Source organism: Meles meles, chromosome 3 (genome assembly GCF_922984935.1).
Source record: "Meles meles chromosome 3, mMelMel3.1 paternal haplotype, whole genome shotgun sequence".
Classification (NCBI taxonomy): domain Eukaryota; kingdom Metazoa; phylum Chordata; class Mammalia; order Carnivora; family Mustelidae; genus Meles; species Meles meles.
Window position 1 is genome coordinate 19375834 of NC_060068.1, and position 19536 is coordinate 19395369.

The window sequence follows — 19536 nt, forward strand, 5'->3', positions numbered from 1 at the left end:
CCAATCCAGCCAAGTTTGCTGACACTTACAATTATAGAGTTCAAATACTGCTGGTTGTAAAAACATGAAAATCAGCTTCTCTCATTTTCCAGCCAATGACTTTGGGGGAACTCTTCGTCTTATGTATTTCCCTGTATGCTCCTCTCTCTCTTTCACCTTTCTCCATTAAAAGGGCTCCCTCTCTTCTGTAGTACCCATGATCCATTTCTCCCACAGACTTTTTCTCTGTATTTCCTACCTTCCTAAACGTGGCCTCTACTCTCCCTATAGTTGTGGACTTTATTCTATCAGTCCTCAGGTTTATTTCTTGGGTATCCTTAATTATTTGATAATTATCTAGTTGTGTGCAAAGGATGAGACAAACCTAGTGCCCTCCTACTGTACCACCATCTTTGCTTCCTTAAGCCCACTGATTTTTTGAACTCCTGGAGTCAGGACCCACTAAATTTTAAAGTTCCTGGGGTTAAGCCTTGTTGAGTTTTAAAACCAGAAATTGTGGGAAGTCATATTCTCTGCATAAGTCTCCATTCCCAGAGGTTTTTGGTGTAGGGTCTTATTCTCTCAATCTCTGTGCTTGTGATGTCTCTTCTGTCTGTGGTTAGTTGGGCTTGGGTTTAGTTCGCAACCATATCTCTTCCTCTTTTAATCTTTTATATCTGGACTTCCCTTTATGATTAACTTCAAATTATCTATTCTTCCAGTCTTTAGAGTGTATTCAGAATTAGTTGCATATGTTCACATGTTATCTCATTGTGCCCATGGGTACTCTGCTAATCTGTCATCTTCCACCCAAACTTTCTCTAGGAATTGTTAAACTTGAAATAGAAACAAGCTTAAAAACACACACACATTAATGTATGGAAGTGTTAGACCCATTCGTTAAGGTAAATCTGTAGAAAAATACATACTACTGCATTACTACAATGGTGGTGTGTAATTCATTTTTAAATTAATACAAAGTCAGTAACAAATGCGTTAACAACAACAACTAAATCTATGTTATTGGATACACAATAAAATATGTAATTGGTGATATCATTAACACAAATTGTGGAAGGGAGGATTGTAGAGTTTTTATTTGTAATTAAAGTAAATTGCTATTAACTTAAAACAGATTGTTACAACTGTTTGCAGTGGCACTTAATTTTCATTGTAACCATGAAGAAAATATCCTTAGAGAATACACAAAAGAATGAGAAAAAAATTTATCATTACACAAATCAAGAAGTAGGGTTTTTGAAAAAGAACCTGAGGGTTTTGAAGGGGAGAAGGGTGAGAGGTTGGGGGAACCAGGTGGTGGGTAATAGGGAGGGTACATATTGCATGGAGCACTGGGTGTTGTGCAAAAACAATAAATACTGTTATGCTGAAAAATAAATAAATAAAAATTAAAAAAAGAAGTAGGGTTTTTTTTATATTCTTTTTTTATTAATTATTTTTATTAACATATAATGTATTATTTTCCCCAGGGCTATGAGTTTTAAAAGAAGACAGTGAGAAAGGAAAAGAGAAACAATCTAAAAGACAGGTGGCTATCACTTAACAAAATAATAATAGCAATTTCACAATTATTAATAATTTTATTTAAATGATTTTCAAACAAATCGATTAAGCTCTCCAATTAAAATAATGGCTAAATGTATGAAAGGGAAAAAATGATACAACTTTATGCTATCTGCAAGGCACACATAGGCTGAAAATAAAGGGATGCCAAAAGATTTTTTTTTTTTGCAAATGATAACCAAATTAGACAAGGATATCTATACGTATTAGACAATAAGTATACTTATTAGACAAGATAGGCTTTTTGAAAAACTGACGCATGATATAAATAAGGTCATTATTTAATGATGATTATTTCATGAGGGCAGATATAAAATTATGAATATGTTTTCATTTAAAATAGGTGCATCTAATGGTATATAGTAAATATTGAAAGACATAATGGTAAAATAAATAACAAAACAAATAGTAGGAAAATTAAGTGTCTCATTTTTTAAAATTATTTTCATTAACATATAATGTATTATTTGCCCCATGAGTACAAGTCTGTGAACCATCAGGTTTGCACACTTACAGCACTCACCATATCACATACCCTCTCCACTCACCATATCACATACCTTCACCAATGTCCATAATCCAAGCACCCTCTCCATACCTCTCTCCCCCCAGCAACCCTCAGTTTATTTTGTGAGATTAAGAGTCTCTTATGGTTTGAATAACCAACAGAAAAATCAATGAGGAAACAGCAGATTTTAACACATTATAGAAAAAATAAACCTAACAGATATACACAAGGCATTCTCCCAACAGCAAAGGAATACATATTTTTTACAAGTGCTCTTGGGACATTTTCAAGCATAGAAAACACATTTTAAGGCAAAAAGCAGCTTTAAAAATATGAAAGGATTGAAATCTACTAAGTATATTTTCCAATCACATGTAATTGAACTAGATAGTAATAAACAAGAAAATGTAAGAATTAAATAACACATTTCTAAACAAGAACGAATCACAAAAGAAATCAAAATTGAAGTTAGTAAATATGTCACATGTAATGTAACTAGATATTAATGAACAAGAAAATGTAAGAATTAAATAACACATTTCTAAACAAGAATGAGTCAAAAAAATCAAAATTGATGTTAGTAAATATCTTGAGACAAAAAAAAAATTAAAACAACGTACCAAAGTTACATGATGCAACAATAGCAGTACAGAAATGGAGATTTACAAGTCAAGTATAAATCCTTACATTAAAAATATATTTAAATAACCTAACCTTATACCTCAGAGGTTTAGAAAAGTAAGACAAAATTAACTCCAAGGTTCTAGCAGCAAGGGAATAATAAAGATTAAAGCAGAAATGAACAAAAATGGAAATGGAAATACAATAGAAAAGATTAATGAAATTTTAAAGTTGGCTTCTTGAAAAGATAAACAAAATTCGTTAGCCCTTAGTCAAACTAGCTATAAAGATAAGACTCAAGTTATAAAAAGCAGAAGTAAAAGAGGAAAGACTACAATTGATACCACAGTGATACAAAGAACTTTAAGAGACTACCATGAACAATTTCATACCAAGCTATCAGATCATCTAAAATAAATGGATGAATTTTTGAAACAAGAGTGAATCATGAAGAAATGGAAAATCTGCACAGACCAAAAATGACTAAAAACATTGACTTGATACCTTAAAATCTCCAAATAAAATAAAGCACAGAACCAGATGGCTTCACTGGGCAATTTTACCAAATACTTAAAGCAGAATTAAGACCATTCCTTCTCAAACATTTTCAAGAAATTTTAAAACAAGGAGTACCGCAAATTTCATTAAAAGCCCAACATTACTCATGTAACATAACCAAATAAAGACACCACAACAAAAGAAAACTACAGACAAATATCCTTGATTAATATAGATACAAAAATCAAGGAGGTTGGCAAGATGGTGAAGTAGGAGACCCTATTTCAACAGGTCCCCTGAATGGAGCTAAATATCTACCAGTATACTCTGAACACCCATGAAATCAGCCTGAGATGTAAGATTATACACTTCTGGATCTCTACATGGGCAGGAGATCCTCAGTGGAAATTTACACTGGAGTGAGAGCACTTCGACTGATACTGGAGAGGATATCAGAAGGGGAAGGGAGGGGCACCTGGGTGGCTCAGTGGGTTAAAGCCTCGGCCTTTGGCTCAGGTCATGATCCCAGGGTCCTGGGATCAAGTTCCACATTGGGCTCTCTGCTCAGCGGGGAATCTGCTCCCCTCCCACCTACTTGTGATCTCTGTCAAATAGATAAACAAAATCTTAAAAAAAGGGGGCAAAGGGAGCCAACAAAAGTGACCCATTGGAAAGTAATACCCCAATACAAAAGTGTCCTGTGCTTGAGGACTAGCATTAACCTGGATTCTAGTTAACAGCACTCAAAAAGAAGATGGGTGTTAAGGGGCAGCTTGAGGAATCAGGCAACTGCAGACACGGATATAAGCCCACAATCCAGGGCAGTCACAGCTGGTGCCCACACATGTCTGAGAGAGCCTGACAGGGTCTCCGGTTGGTGGTCCCTGTACCCACGGCTTTCTGCTGCTTGTACCACCACTGAGACTGTGTGCACACCTGCCCCTGCCCAAGATAGCCTGGCTCAGACTCCTGCTGGAGGACCCTGGACCTGCAGCTTTCTCAGAACTCTACCGCTGCCAGGTCATGGTGTGGACCTCAGAGAACAGTCCCCACAAAAGCATCACCAGGATAGGGATCCCCTGGACCAGTATCACTTGCAGTTTAAAGGCAAGGGGGTGCAGTGACAATTGAGGACTCAGGCGACCACAGAGAGAGTGGCTGGGAGTGTACACCACCGGTGGGAGGCTGTAGTGTTCAGCAGATTTGGTGGCAGGGGGTGGTGCCTGTGTTCTGGACCATTCAGAAGGGAGCAGAGTGAGGCTTCTCTCTGAGGCTAACAACTGGGTGAGAACAATTTATAATGACACTCTGAAAAGCCACAAAAACAAACAAATAAACAAACAAACAAAACGCAAAGAACCAACAAAGAACAAAAACCTCCACAGAACAAAAGCCCAAAAAGCCAGTTTCCACAGAGCTCAGTCCCCTGATAGAGGGCAGGACAGCTCAGCCCAAGCAATATTGACTGAAAAACAATAGGGTAGGCCTGTTCCCCTGATGACAAGGCAAAAGAGTAAGAGGACAATAGCAGGGTCCCCATAAAACTCTAATACCCCATCATCAGGGAAAAACAATATGTTAAGCTCCCAGTATTGCCCCCAAAACTGTAGATTTCATAGATACAAATTTTGTTTAATTTGTTCTCACAATTGTTCTTTCATTTTTTAAAATTTTTTTCACTTTTTTAAAAATTTCTTTTAGCGTAACAGTATTAATTGTTTTTGTAACACACCCAGTACTCCATGCAATGCATGCCCTCCCAATTACCCACCACCTGATTCTCCAACTTCCCACCCCCCGCCCCTTCAAAATCGTCAGGTTGTTTTTCAGAGTCCATAGTCTCTCATGGTTCATCTCCCCTTCCAATTTCCCTCAACTCCTTTCTCCTCTCCATCTCCCCATGTCCTCCATGTTCTTTGTTATGCTCCACAAATAAGTGAAACCATATGAAACTTGACACTCTCTGCTTGACTTATTTTACTCAGCATAAACTTTTCCAGTCCCATCCATGTGTCTTTAGCTTCCAGGTGTTTGAGTTCCTTCTGAACTTTTCCTTGTGATTGAGCTCCAGGTTCAAAGCATTGACAATCCATCTATTACTGAGCGAGGTCTATTAAGATCTCCTACTATCAATGTATTCATATCAATATGACTCTTTATCTTGATTAATAGTTTTCTTATGTAATTGGGTGCTCCCATATTTGGGGCGTAGATAGTTAAAATTGTTAGATCATCTGGGTGGATAGTCCCTTTAAGAATGATGTAGTGTCCTTCTGTATCTCTGTCTACAGTCTTTAGATTAAAATATAATTTATCTGATATGAGAATCGTTACCCTGGCCTTCTTTTGAGGCCCATTGCCATGAAAGATGCTTCTCCATCCCTTCACTTTCAGTCTGTGTGTATCCTTAGGTTCAAAATGGGTCTCTTGTATACATCGTATGGATGGATCCTGTTGTTTCATCCAATCTCCAACTCTGTGTCATTTTATGGGGCATTTAGGCCATTCACATTGAGAGTGATTATTGATAGATACGTTTTGATTGACATCGTGTTACCTTTGAAGTCTTTCTGTTCATCAGTTGTCTCTATATTTCTGTTCAATGATATTCTTTGGATTTTTTCTCATTTATAGAACCCCCCTTAATATTTCCTGCAGTGTTGGCTTGGTGGTTGCATAGTCTTTTAAGCATTGCTGGTCTTGGAAACTCTTTATCTCTCCATCCATTTTGAATGTCAGTCTTGCTGGATAAAGTATTCTTGGCTGCATGTTCTTCTCATTTAGTACTCTGAATATATTTTGCCAGCCCTTCCTGGCTTGCCCAGTCTCTGTGGACAGGTCTGACTCTATTCTAATGGGCTTTCCTCTGTATGTAAGGAGCTTCTTTGTCCTACCTGCTTTTAAGAGGGTCTGTCTAGAAGCATAATTCTTCATTCTAACTCTCAGGTGTCTTGATGACTTTCGAGAATCTAAAATCTTGGGGGGAAACTACTCTGCCTCTAGTACATGAATGTTGTTTCCATTCCAATCTGTTACCTCTGGTGCCTTCCTCCCCCTTTTGTTTATCTTCCATTATCAGTCCGATGTTCCCACTCTGCTTTACCTGCCATTGGTGTCTTTTGCTCCTGTAGAGATCCAGATATATATATTTCTGATCTCCGGCTGATTTCATGGGTGATCAGAGTTCTTTGGTAGGTAATCAGCTCACATTAGGGTACAGGTTGAAAAGGCGCCTCCTCCTACTTCCCTGCCTTCTTGACTCCCCCTGTTCTTTCATTTTTTAACCTTCTTATCATTATAGCTAGATGTATGTTACAACATATTACATAATCACTTATTAACTTAATTTTTTTTCATACATATACCTGTTTCTTTTTCTTTTCCTTTCTTTTTTTTAATATACATATAGATATAAGCTTCAAGGTAATCCTTTCCCCTATTCAATACTACTGCTATATATAAACCAATTTTATTTTCCCTTTATCTCTAGAGATTTGATATCAAGTTACACCAAGGAGGAACTGAAATAACCTTCCTTGTCCACATCGAGGATATATAACCACCTTCCCATCTTATTTTGTGTCAGTGTTTCTATGTATTTGTTTCTGCTTTTGTACTATGTAAATCTTATTCTTGAAGTTCATCTTGGCTGGGTTTTTCTTTTTGACTTTTTTTCCCTTCTCTTTTAGTTTTTTTTTTAAGATTTTATTTATTTATCTGACACAGAGAGAGAGAGATCACAAGCAGGCAGAGAGGCAGGCAGAGAGAGAGGAGGAAGTAGGGTCTCTGCTAAGCAGAGAGCCCAATGCGGGGCTCGATCCCAGAACCCCGGGATCATGACCTGAGCCGAAGGCAGAGGCTTTAACCCACTGAGCCACCCAGGCGCCCCTCCCTTCTCTTTTAGTTTTGTCAGTCTTTTTGTTCATTTTTGTATATGTACTTTATACATCTTACTGTTTTTTTAAGCTTTTATTTATTTATTTTACAGGGATCTCAAGTTTGCAGAGAGACAGGCAGAGAGAGAGGAGGAAGCAAGATCCCTGCTGAGCAGAGAACATAATGTGTGGCTTTATCCCAGGACCCTGGGGTCATGATCTGAGCCGAAGGCAGAGGCTTTAACACACTGAGCGAGTCAGGTGCCCTATAAATCTTACTGTTGGGCTCATTTTGGCTGTTTTCTTCCCCCCCCCCTTTTCTCTCTCTCTTTCTCTCTCTTTTGGTGTTGGCTTCCAATTGCTCTGAAACTTTCCAGGGGGCACCTTGACTCTATCGTGCTTGGTATATGCAGATATACATCCCCTCAATAACCTCTCATCAAAATGACTAGGAGAAAGAACACCCAATGAGGAAAAATTCAGACTGTGTCCTCTCTCACAGAACTACTGGATATGGACATAAACAGTATGTCAGAGAGGGAATTCAGGGTAACAAATATCCAAGCAATGGCTAGGTTGGAGAAAACCATTAGTGACAACATAGAATCTTGAAAGGCAGAAGTGACAGCCAAACTGGTAGATGTTAAAAATGCTATCAATGAGATGAAATCTAATATAATTACTATAATAGCTAGGATAACAAAGGCAGAAGATATAATTAGTGATCTTGGGGACAAAATGATAGAAGAAAAGAATCAGGAGGAGGAATGGAACAAACAGTTTAGAAGCCATGAAAAGAGAATTAGGGAAATAGTTGTTGCCATGAAATATTCCAGTATCAAAATTACTGAGATCCCTAAGGGGATGGAGAAATAAAGAAGACTGGAAGATATAGTTGACCAAATACTGGATGGAAATTTCCTCAGTATGGAGAATGTAATAAGTATTCATGGCAGAGAGGACACCCCCCCCCCCCCAGATCAAGGAGTGTAGAAAGACATCCAGAAACTAGATTGTGAAATTCACAAATCATAATTTCTGGCAAGAGGTCTTTTTTTTTAAGATTTTATTTATTTATTTGACAGACAGAGGCCACAAGTAGGCAGAGAGCAGGTTGAGAGAGAGGAGGAAGCAGGCTCCCTGCTGAGCAGAGGCCTAATATGGGGCTCAATCCCAGGACCCTGAGATCATGACCTGAGCTGAAGGCAGAGGCTTTAACCCACTGAGCCACCCAGGCGCTCCGTCTGGCAAGAGGGCTTAAGGGCAGCCAAGGGGAAGATATTCCTTACTTACAGAGGAAGGACCATCAGAATAACATCAATTCTGTGTACAGAAACCTGCAAGACAGAAAGGGTTGGCAAGACATATTCAGGGCACTAAAAGAGAAGAACATTCATACAAGAATGCTTTATCCAGCAAGGCTGACATTCAAAATGGATCAAGAGATAAAGAGCTTATAAGATCAGCAAGGTTTAAAACAGTATGTGACCTCCAAGCTGGCACTATAAGAAATATTAAGGAGGATTATATAAAAGAAGAACCCAAGAGTGACATAGCAAAGAAATTTATAGAAACAGTCCCTAAAAACATGGACTTCACAGGCAACATGATGTCAATAAAAACTTCTCTTTCAATAATAACTCTCAATATGAATGGCCTAAATATTCCCATAAAACGGCACAGGGTTGCAGACTGGATAAAATGACAGCACCCATTCCAATGCTGTCTACAAAAGGTGCATTTGGAACCTAAAGATACATCCAGATGAAAGTTAAGGGATGGAGAAGCATCTTTCATGCCAATGGCCCTCAAAAGAAGGCTGAGATGGTGATTCTCATATCAGATAAATTAGATTTTTAAGCTAAAGGCTGAGATCAGAGACACATAATACTGCATCATTCTTAAATGGTCTATCCACCAAAAAGATCTAACAATTATAAATATTTATGCCTCTGATATGGGAGCAGCCAAATACATAAGCCAACTGTAAATCAAACTAAAGATTCATATCAATATGAATACATTGAGAGTAGGTGATCATAACATGACACTCTCATCAATAGAGAGATCATCCAAGCAGAAAATCAACAAAGAAACAATAGCTTTGAATGAAAAACTGGACTCAATGGACCTCACATATACAGAACATTCTACCCTAAAACAAGAGAATACTGATTCTTCTTGAGCACACAAGGAAATTTCTGCAGAATAGACCACATAGCAGGTCAAAAATCAGGGCTCAACTGACACCAATAGATTGAGATTATTTCCTGCATATTATCAGACCACAATAATTTTTTTTTAAATTTCTTTTCAGGGTAACAGTATTCATTGTTTTTGCACCACACCCAGTGCTCCACCCAGTCCCTAATGCCCACCACCTGGTTCCCCCAACCTCCCACCCTCCACCCCTTCAAAACCCTCAGGTTGCTTTTCAGAGTCCATAGTCTCCCATGGTTCACCTCCCTTTCCAATTTCCCTCCCTCCCTTCTCCTCTCCATCTCCACATGTCCTCCATGTTATTTGTTATGCTCCACAAATAAGTGAAACCATATGATAATTGACTTTCTCTCTGCTTGACTTGTTTTACTCAGCATAATCTCTTCCAGTCCCATCCATGTTGCTACAAAAGTTGGGTATTCATCCTAGACCACAATACTTTGAAATTGAAACTTAGTCACAACAAAAGAATATTTAGATAAACCAGGAAATCCAAGAAAAAATAAACTACTAAAAGGGTGGCAAAGACCCCGGAAAAATGCACTGCAACCAAATCAGAAGAGACCCCAAATTGTGGGGGGGAGAAAGGGGATAAAAACAGCTTCTGAAAAAAAAAGAAAAAAAAAAAAAGAAAAAAATTTAAAAAATAAAACAAATAAAAAATATAAAAAAGAAAGAAAAAAAATATATATTTAGATGAACTAGTCGAAAAATGTTAAAAAAGAAAATGGTAAAAGTTTAAAAAAAATTTAGCAGAAGAAGAAAAAAGAAAAAAGAAAAAAAAAATTGAAAAAAGAAAAAAAAATTGAAGTAGCCGCAAGACTAAAGAATCATGGGGAGAAAGCCATGAGTTCCGTGCTTTGCTTTCTCCTCCTCTGGAATTGCTCTGCTGTCTTAGGAATTGAATCTGCTTTCTCCTTGATAGATGAACTTCGTCCTGGCTGGATATTTTGTTGATCTTCTGGGGGAGAGGCCTGTTGTAGTGACTCTCAAGTGTCTTTGCCCGAGGCGGGATTTCACCGCCCTTACCGGCGGCCGGACTAAGTAATCGGCTCGGGTTCGCTTTTGGGAGCTTCTGTTCCCTGAACGCTTTCCATAGAGTTCAGGAGGACGGGAATGAAAATGACGGCCTCCCAGTCTCCGGCCCGGAGGAGCCGAGAGCCTGGGGCCCCACTCCTCAGTGCGCCCCCAGAGGACAGCACCCAATCACTCCCGTATCCCCAGCCTCTAGCCGCGCTCCGAGCTCACCCAGCCCGCGACCAGTTCAAGGTAACCCCGAGCTGAGAGTTTAGTCCTCGGCTCTGTCTCTCCAGCCGGCTTCTCCGTTCTAATACCTGCGAGCTCTCCGACACTCCGACACCCCCGATCCTTCTGTGACCCTGCGGGGCCTGGGGCCACGCTGGCCCCGCGTGGGCTTCTCCCCGGTTTAGCCCCTGGAGCAATGTCCCTCAGTGGAACAGACTTTTAAAAGTCCTGATTTTGTGCTCCGTTCCTCCGCCGCTTGCCGGGAGCCGGCCCCTCCCCCCGCGGTCTATCTTCCCGTCGTTTTAGATTCACTTCTCCGCCAGTCCTACCTTTCAGAAAGTGGTTGATTTTCTGTTTCTAGAGTTGCTGTTCTTCTTCTCTTCTCTCTCCCGTTGGATTTGTAGGTGTTTGCAATGTTTAGATAAGCTATCGAGCTGATCTCCTGCTACCTGATGTAGTCTCAGGCTGCTACTTCTCCGCCATCTTGACTCCTCCCCGAAAAAATAAACAACTAATGGAAACCAAAGAAAATGAAGACACATCATTCCAAAACCTATGGGATACGAGAAAGGCAGTCCTAAGGGGGAGATTCATAGTCATTCAGACCTCACTCAAAAATTTTAAAATATCCCAAATACATTGCCTCTCTAAATAACTTAAAGAACTGCAAAATCAAGAATAAATTAAGCCAACCCCGTGCACTAGAAGGGAAATAATTAAGATTAGAGCTGAGATCAAGGAGTTAGAAACTAGAGATAAAGTAGAATCTAGAGATACAGTAGAAAACTAGCAGATGGTTCCTTGAGAGACTTAATAAGATCAATAAACCACTGGCCAAACAAATCCAAAAGAAAAGAGAGAGGTCCCAAATAAAAAAAAAAAATCATGAATTAAATGAGAGAGATCATGACTAACACCAATGAAATACAAAGAATTTTCTGAAAGTATTGTCAACAGTTATATGCTAATAAGTTACGCAACCTAAAAGAAATAGATGCATTGCTGGAAACCTAGAAACTTCCAAGACTGAAACAGGAAGAAATTGACAATCTAAATAGACAAATGTCTAGTAACAAGACTGAAGCAGTGATCAAAAGCCTCCCAAAAAACAAGAGCCCACAACCTGACAGATTTCCTGGGGAATTCTACCAAAGATTCAAAGAAGAAATACTACCTATTCTTCTGAAGCTGTTTCAAAAAACAGAAACAGAAGAAAAACTTCCAGACACATTCTATTAAGCCGGCATTACCTTGATCCCCAAACCAGGAAAAGACCCCATCAGAAAGGAGAATTTCAGACCAATATCCCTGAGGAATATAGATGCCAAGAGTGTAAACAAAATTCTAGCAAATAGGATCCAACAGCACATTAAAAGGATTATCCACCATGACCAGGTAGGATTTATCCCTGGGATGGGATGGTTCAATATTTGGAAATCAATGAGATAAAACAAATCAAAAAGAGAAGAGAGAAGAACCACATGGCCCTCTCAGTTGATGAATAAAAATCTTTGGACAAAATACAGCATATGTTCTTGCTTAAAACTCTTCAAAGTATAGGGATAAAGGGAACATTCCTCAACTTAATAAAATCCATCTATGAAAAACCCAAAGTGAATATCCTCAGTGGGGAAAAGCTGACAGCCTTCCCTTTGAGATAAAGATCACAAGGATGCTCACTTTTGTCAATGTTGTTCAACATAGTACTAGAAGTCCTAGCAACAGCAATCAGACATCAAAAAGAAATAAAAATATTCAAATTGGCAAAGAAGGAGTCAAACTCTCTCTCGATGCTGATGACATGATATTTTATGTGGAAAACATAAAGTTTCCACCCCAAACTACTAGAACTCATACAGCAATTCAGTAATATGGCAGGATTGCATTATTATACACTAACAATGAAAATATAGAAAAGGAAATTACAGAATCAATTCCATTTACTATAGCAAGAAGAGCAATAAGATACCTTGGAATAAACCTAACCAAAGAGGCCAAAGATCTGTACTCAAGGGTCTACAGAATGCTCATGAAAAAAATTTGAAAAAAGCACAAAGAAGGAAGACCATTCCATGTTCATGGATTGGAAGAATAAACATGGTTAAAATGTCTAAGTTCCCAGAGAAATCTATACTTTCAATGCCATTCAGATCAAAATTACACCAGCATTTTTCAAAGAGGTGGAACAAACAATCCTAAATTTGTTTGTAATTAGAACAGACCCTGAATTGCTAAGGAAATGTTAAAAAATAAAAAATAAAAAACTGGGGCATAACTTTGCCTGATTTCAAGGTTTACTACAAGGCTGTGATCACCAAGACTGCATGGTACTGTCACAAAAATAGTCACATAGACCAGTGGAACTGAGTAGAAAGCCCAGATATGGACCCTCAACTCTATGGTCAAATAATATTTGAACAAGCAGGAAAAAATATACAGTGGAAAAAAGTCTCTTCAATAAATGGTGCTGGTAAAATTGGACAGATATTTATAGAAGAATGAAACTTGACAATTCTCTTACACAATATATAAAGATAAACTAGAAATTGATAAAAGACCATACATGAGACAGGAATCCATCAGAATCCTAGAGGAGAACATAGGCAGTAACCTCTTTGACATTGGCCTCAGCAACTTCTTTCAAAATATGTCTCCAAAGACAAAAGAAACAAAAGCAAGAATGATCTTTTGGGACTTCATCAAGATCAAAAGCTTCTGCACAGCAAAGGAAACAGTCAACAAAAAAAAAGAGGTAATTCAAGGAATGGGAGAAAATATTCACAAATGACAATACAGACAAAAGGCTGATGTCAAAGATCTATAAAGAACTCCTTAAACACAACACACAAAAAACCATAATCACTTCAAAAATGGGCAGAAGATATGAACAGACACTTCTCCAAAGGAGACACACAACTGGCTAACAGACACATGAAAAAATGTTCATCATCATTTGCCATCAGGGAGATTCAAATCAAAACCACGTTGAGATACTGCCTTACACTACTTAAAATGGCCAAAATTAACAAGACAAGAAATAACATGTGTTGGAAAGGATATGAAGAACAGGGAACGCTCTTACACTGTTGGTGGGAATGCAATTTGGTGCAACCATTTTGGAGAACAGTGTGGAGATTCCTTAAGAAATTAAAAATAGAGCTTCCCTAGGACCCTGCAATTGCACTACTGGGTATTTACCCCAAAGATACAGATGTAGTGAAAGAAAGGGCCATCTTTACCCCAACGTTCATTGCATCAATGGCCAGAGTTTTCAAACTGTGGAAAGAGCAAGGATTCCCTTCAATGGATGAACAGATAAAGACATTATGGTCCATAATACACTATGGAGTATTTTGCCTCCATCAGAAAGGATGAATACTCAACTTTTATATCAACTTGGGAAGTACTGGAAGAGTTTATGCTAAGTGAAATAAGTCAAGCAGAGAGAGTCAATTATCATATGTTTTTGCTTAGTTGTGGAGCATAAGGAATAACACAGAAGACCTTAGGAGAAGGAGAGAAGTGAGTTGGGAGAAATAGGAGGGGAAATCAAACCATTAGACACTGTGGATTCTGAAGGTTTTGGAGGGGAGGTGGTGGGAGGTTGGGTAAGCCTGGTGGTGGGTATTATGGAGGGCATGTATTGCATGGAGCACTAGGTGTGGTGCATAAACAATGAACTCTGGAACACTTAAAAGAAGAAAAATAGATGGAACTTAAAAAAAATCAAATATAAAATACAAATAGAAATAAGTGTAACCAAGGAGATGAAAATTATATATATATATATATATATATATATATATATATATATATATAAAAAACCAAGCACTGAAAACTATACATCAATGATAGAATTTAGGAGAAGAAACAAATAAATGAGAAATTGTTCATGTTTATGAATTTGAAGAATGATATTATAAAAATGTCCATATTACCCAAAGCAATACATATAGTGAATGTAATTTCTCTCAGAATCTTAATGAATTATTTTTTATGAAAGTAGAAAAAATGCTAAAATTTGTATGGAGTCACAAAAGACACTGAATAAACAAAGCAATCTTAAGAAGAAGAATAAAACTAAATTTATATTTTCTGATTTCACAATATATTACAAAACTAGAGTAAATTAAAATTACAGTATGGTGCTGGCAAAAACATAAATAAACAAAGCAACCCAAAATGAACAAACAATCAAGAAGAAAAACAGACATATAGATCAATGAAACAGAATATAGCTCTTAAATATACACAAACACATACAGTCATCTGATCTTTGACTAGAATGTCTACAGTACAAAATGTAGAAATAAAGTATTTTCAATAAATGATATTGAAAAACTAGGAAAGAGTGAAATTAGATCCTTATCTCACATCATCCACAAAAACCAACTCTAAATGTATTAAAATTTTTATTTTATGACCCAAATTTATGAACTCCCTAGAAGAAAACATAACGAAAATGTTCATAACACTTTTCTTGGAAATTATTTCTTGTGTATGACTAAGCAAAATACATACATAAATACAGAAATCAACATGTAAATAATTGCATAAATAATTACATAAATAATAATAGACAAGTAAGATCACTTCAAGTAATGGCTTCTGCACCAAAAAGAAAAAAAAAATCAACAGATTAAAGGGCAAGCTACAGACTGGGAGAAAATATGTTCAGATGATATATCTGATGAGACATTAGTATCCAAATATATAAAATGTTCTTACATTCCATATAAAATTCTCCACGAATAACCCAATTAAAAATAGCCATGGGATGGAATAAACATTTCTCCAAGAAGACATAGTATCAATTATATAAGAGATGCTCAACATCCCTAATCACCAGGGAAATGCAAATCAAACCCACAAGATATCACCTCATCCCCATTAAGGTGGCCAGTATCCAAAATAACAACAGAAAATAATATCTTGGTGAGGAACTGAATAAGTTGAAACCCTTGTACACTGTTAGTTAAGTGTAATGCAAAATGTTGTAGTTTTCACATAAAACATTATGGAAGTTCCTCAAAACAATTAAAAAAAAAAAGAACTCCCATATGATTACCCATCCCACTTCTGGGTATTTATCCAAAAAACTTGACAGAGAGTCTTGTAGAAAGATATGAACTCTCATAATCATGGGAAGTGGCATTATTCAAGGCAGCTAAGAAATGGAAAGAACCTAAATGTCCCTCAGTCAATGAACAGAAAAATAGAATATGGCATATAAATACATTAGAATTTACTCAGTTTTAAATACTCGGGAAATTCTTTGGTATGACAATGCACATGAAACTGGAGGACATACACTATGTGAAATAAGCCACTAACATAAGAACAAATACTTTTTAATTCCAATTATATTCAGTATCTAAAATTGTCAAACTCATGGAAACAAGTAGCAGAATTTTGGTTGTCAGTGGCTGACAACTATGGGGAAAACAGATGCTCTTCAATAGACACAAAGTTTCAGTTACATAAGGTGAATTAGGTATCTGTTATGCAACAGTGTGTCTAAAGTTCACAATACTGTATTTTGCAGTTAGAAATTTGTTGAGGATGCCTGGGTGGCTCAGTGGGTTAAAGCCTCTGCCTTTGGCTCGGGTCATGTTCTAAGGGTCCTGGGATCCAGCCAGCATCTACCTCTCTGCTCAGCGGGGAGCCTGCTTCCCTTCCTCTTTCTCTGCCTACTTGGTATCTTTGTCAGATAAATAAATAAAATCTTTAAAAAAAGAAATTTCTTGAAAGCATAGATCTTAGTTATATATTCTTACTATAATAAAAGAGACTTTCTTAAGAGGGTGAAAAGACAGTTACAGACTGGGAGACAATATGTGTAAACTACCTATCTGACCATGGACTATATGAAAGCATATAACAGACATTTAATTCAATAGTAATAATGTAATTAGAAAATAAACAAAAAACATAAGCAGGCATTTTAATGAAAAAGAACTCATTGCATGGAGCCCTGGGTGTTATGTATAAATCATGAATCTTGGAGCACTCCATCAAAAACTAATGATGGACTGTATGGTGACTAACAGAACAACAAAAACAACAAAATATACATATATGAAAAGCAAACACAGGAAAACATGTTTAACATCCTTAGCCAGTACAGAAATGCAAATTAAAATCACAAGGTATTGTGTACACTGTACACCTATCAGAAGGACTAATAGAAACAATAGTTACAACAAAAGCTGGAGAGGTTGCAGAGAATTCACGTATCTCATACATTGGTTTAGGGAATGTAAGATGATAACAGCCATTCTGGAAATATTCTCTCACAATTTCACTATTCTGGATATATCATTTCATAATTGCACTCCTGAGCACATATCCTAGAGAATAAGTACTTATGTACACACACACACTCACACACACACAAGAAAAACAAACAAACAATCAAAACCCAAAAAACAAAATCTATATATACTTACAGTGAATTTAGTCATAATGGCCAAAACTAGAGATAAACTAAGTATCCTTCAATAGTTGAATAGTTAAAAAAAAAAGTGTAATACAACCCCAGCATGAAATATTACTTAGCAATAAAAATAATGAGTGATATATTGCACAACTTTCATATATCTCATTTATGTTCAGAAATTATACTGAAAGAAGCAAGATAAATATCAAAGGGTCAACATAACGTATTAACCAAGGTATATAACATTATCAAAATAAAACTATAGAAATGGAGAGCACATTGGTGGGTCAGGGGATAAGAAAGAGTATAAGAAGTAAGATCATTGTTACTATAAATAAATAGTACAAGGGATCACTGTGATGGAATCATTCTGCATCTTGCCGGTTTTAGTGGTGACACAGATTCACACATGTGAGAAAATTGCATATTAAAAAATGGGTGAAATTTGAATAAGGTCAGCAGTTCACACCAATTCCTGACTGTAATTGGAAGAAATTGTGTAAAGCATAGAAGGGATCATTCTATGCTATTTCTCATAACTGCATGTAAATCTACATGTTAAAATTTAAAGTTAAAAAAGGTAATTGAGAGCTACATGTATTACTTGTGATGTTTTCAGGAGAGGGAGAGTCAAAATTTGATAGATTTTTTTCCAAAAAAAAAAAATGTGGCTGATATTGACATAAATTAATGAAAATATAAGAAGGAAAAAAGAAAAACAAAAAAAAAAAGGAGAAAGGGAGAGAGGGAGGAAGAGAAAACAAAACAAAACAAATTCCTGTTTAGGATAATTCCAAATAATTTATGTAGATACTCCACGCATCATGAAGGTTAAGATTAACCTTCCTCCTACCTTGAGTGTAAGCTGCACTCATTGTCTTGCTTCCAAAAAGCAGGGCATATAAAAAGGGAGGGGGGAATAACTTTACCCTAGAGAAATCTGGCAAACACTACCTCAGCCAAGTGGTCAGGATTAACATCATCAGAGATAAGTCATGTAGCTATTATGTACCTCTACAAGACTTGAAAATAAAGGCACTTCACCTCTGCAATCTTCTTCCCCCAAACCTATAACCTTAGTCTAATGAGGGGAAAAAAATCAGACAAAAACAGTTTGGGGGATATTCTACAATATACCTATTAGTGCTCCTCAAAATTGCCAAGGTCATTGAAAACAAAGCCTGAATGTCTTTCACAGCCCAGAAGGGTCTAAGGAGATGTGCCGGCCAATGTGATCTTTCAAAAAGCAGTCTGAAAGAAGAGAAGCACATTAGGCAAAATGAGTGAAATCTGAATAAAAGATAGAATTTAGTTAATGTACAGATATTGGTTTCTTAGTTTTATGAAAGAACCAATGTTCATTCCATAATAATGTATGATGTTAGCAATAGAGAAAAATGAATGAAGGATTTATGGAAATTTTGTAAATTTGTCAACTGCTCCATGAATCTGGAACTGTTCAAAAACTACATTTGTTTTAAAATATTACTAACATTTAAAAAAATATCTAGTCTGATGAACCAGTTTGTTATTCTTTTGAATTAGGTATCTATTTGGATGCACACATAAGGGGAAAACTTAATAAAATTGAGGCTTACAGGATCTGATGGCCAAAAGTACATGATTGTAGCTCAAATGTGACCATTATTAGCAACAGCAAAAGAGACTGTAGAGTGAAGAAAGAGAGAATGATGTTGTGAAATAGAAATAAATTATCTCCAAATGCAAAATATCTTCACTTTTCTTTTAATTCTTCAAGGCCCTTGCTGAGTCTGGGTTCAGTTATGTGGCCAGTTAAACTGGTATCTCATTCTAATACCAGTAGTTTGTTTCACACTGTCTGTGTTAATTTCAGCAGCCTCTTCCCTGGGAGTGCAGTGGTTTACTGCCTATATCATATTCCCTGCCCCTATACTTCTTGTACATCTAGACATTCCTCTAAGTTACAACACCATTTCCAGAACAAATACAGATGACTATTTTCCCCATAAAAGCCATGTCAGTCCATTTGCCTTGACATTATATACAGCTATTTATGCTACGATTTCCATCATTCCTTATTTTCATTTATTCCTACTTGTCTTTTAAGATCCAATTCAGATGTTACTAGTCCCATGTTACCATTTGGCCTCCCACCAATCTTTCATCTAGAAAAATGAATCCCTTTGTCTGTTAGTTACTGTAGTAATATCTACCTACTATTATCTCAGTACCTATCTTCCACACCATAATCTCTTTCTTCATAAATCAGTTCCCTTACTTTAAAAAGCTTCAGCGAATTTATTTTTTTTCCATTTTGAATTCCCAGCATATAATATAGTGTTTGTTGGTTTTAGTGAAATTTAATTTAATTGGTAGTGTTAAGTCAGTGCCTATGAAGAATAAGTTAATCTACCAGGAATAAGAAACAAAAGGAACACTATGGCAAAACCCCAGGAGTTAGAAAGTGTGAAAAAATCAGTAACAGGACGATGTAGATAATAAGCCAAAAGAGATATGTCAAAATTACCTAGGAAAAACATGTTGATATATACTGTAGACATAAAAGAGCATTTTATTGGGGAGAT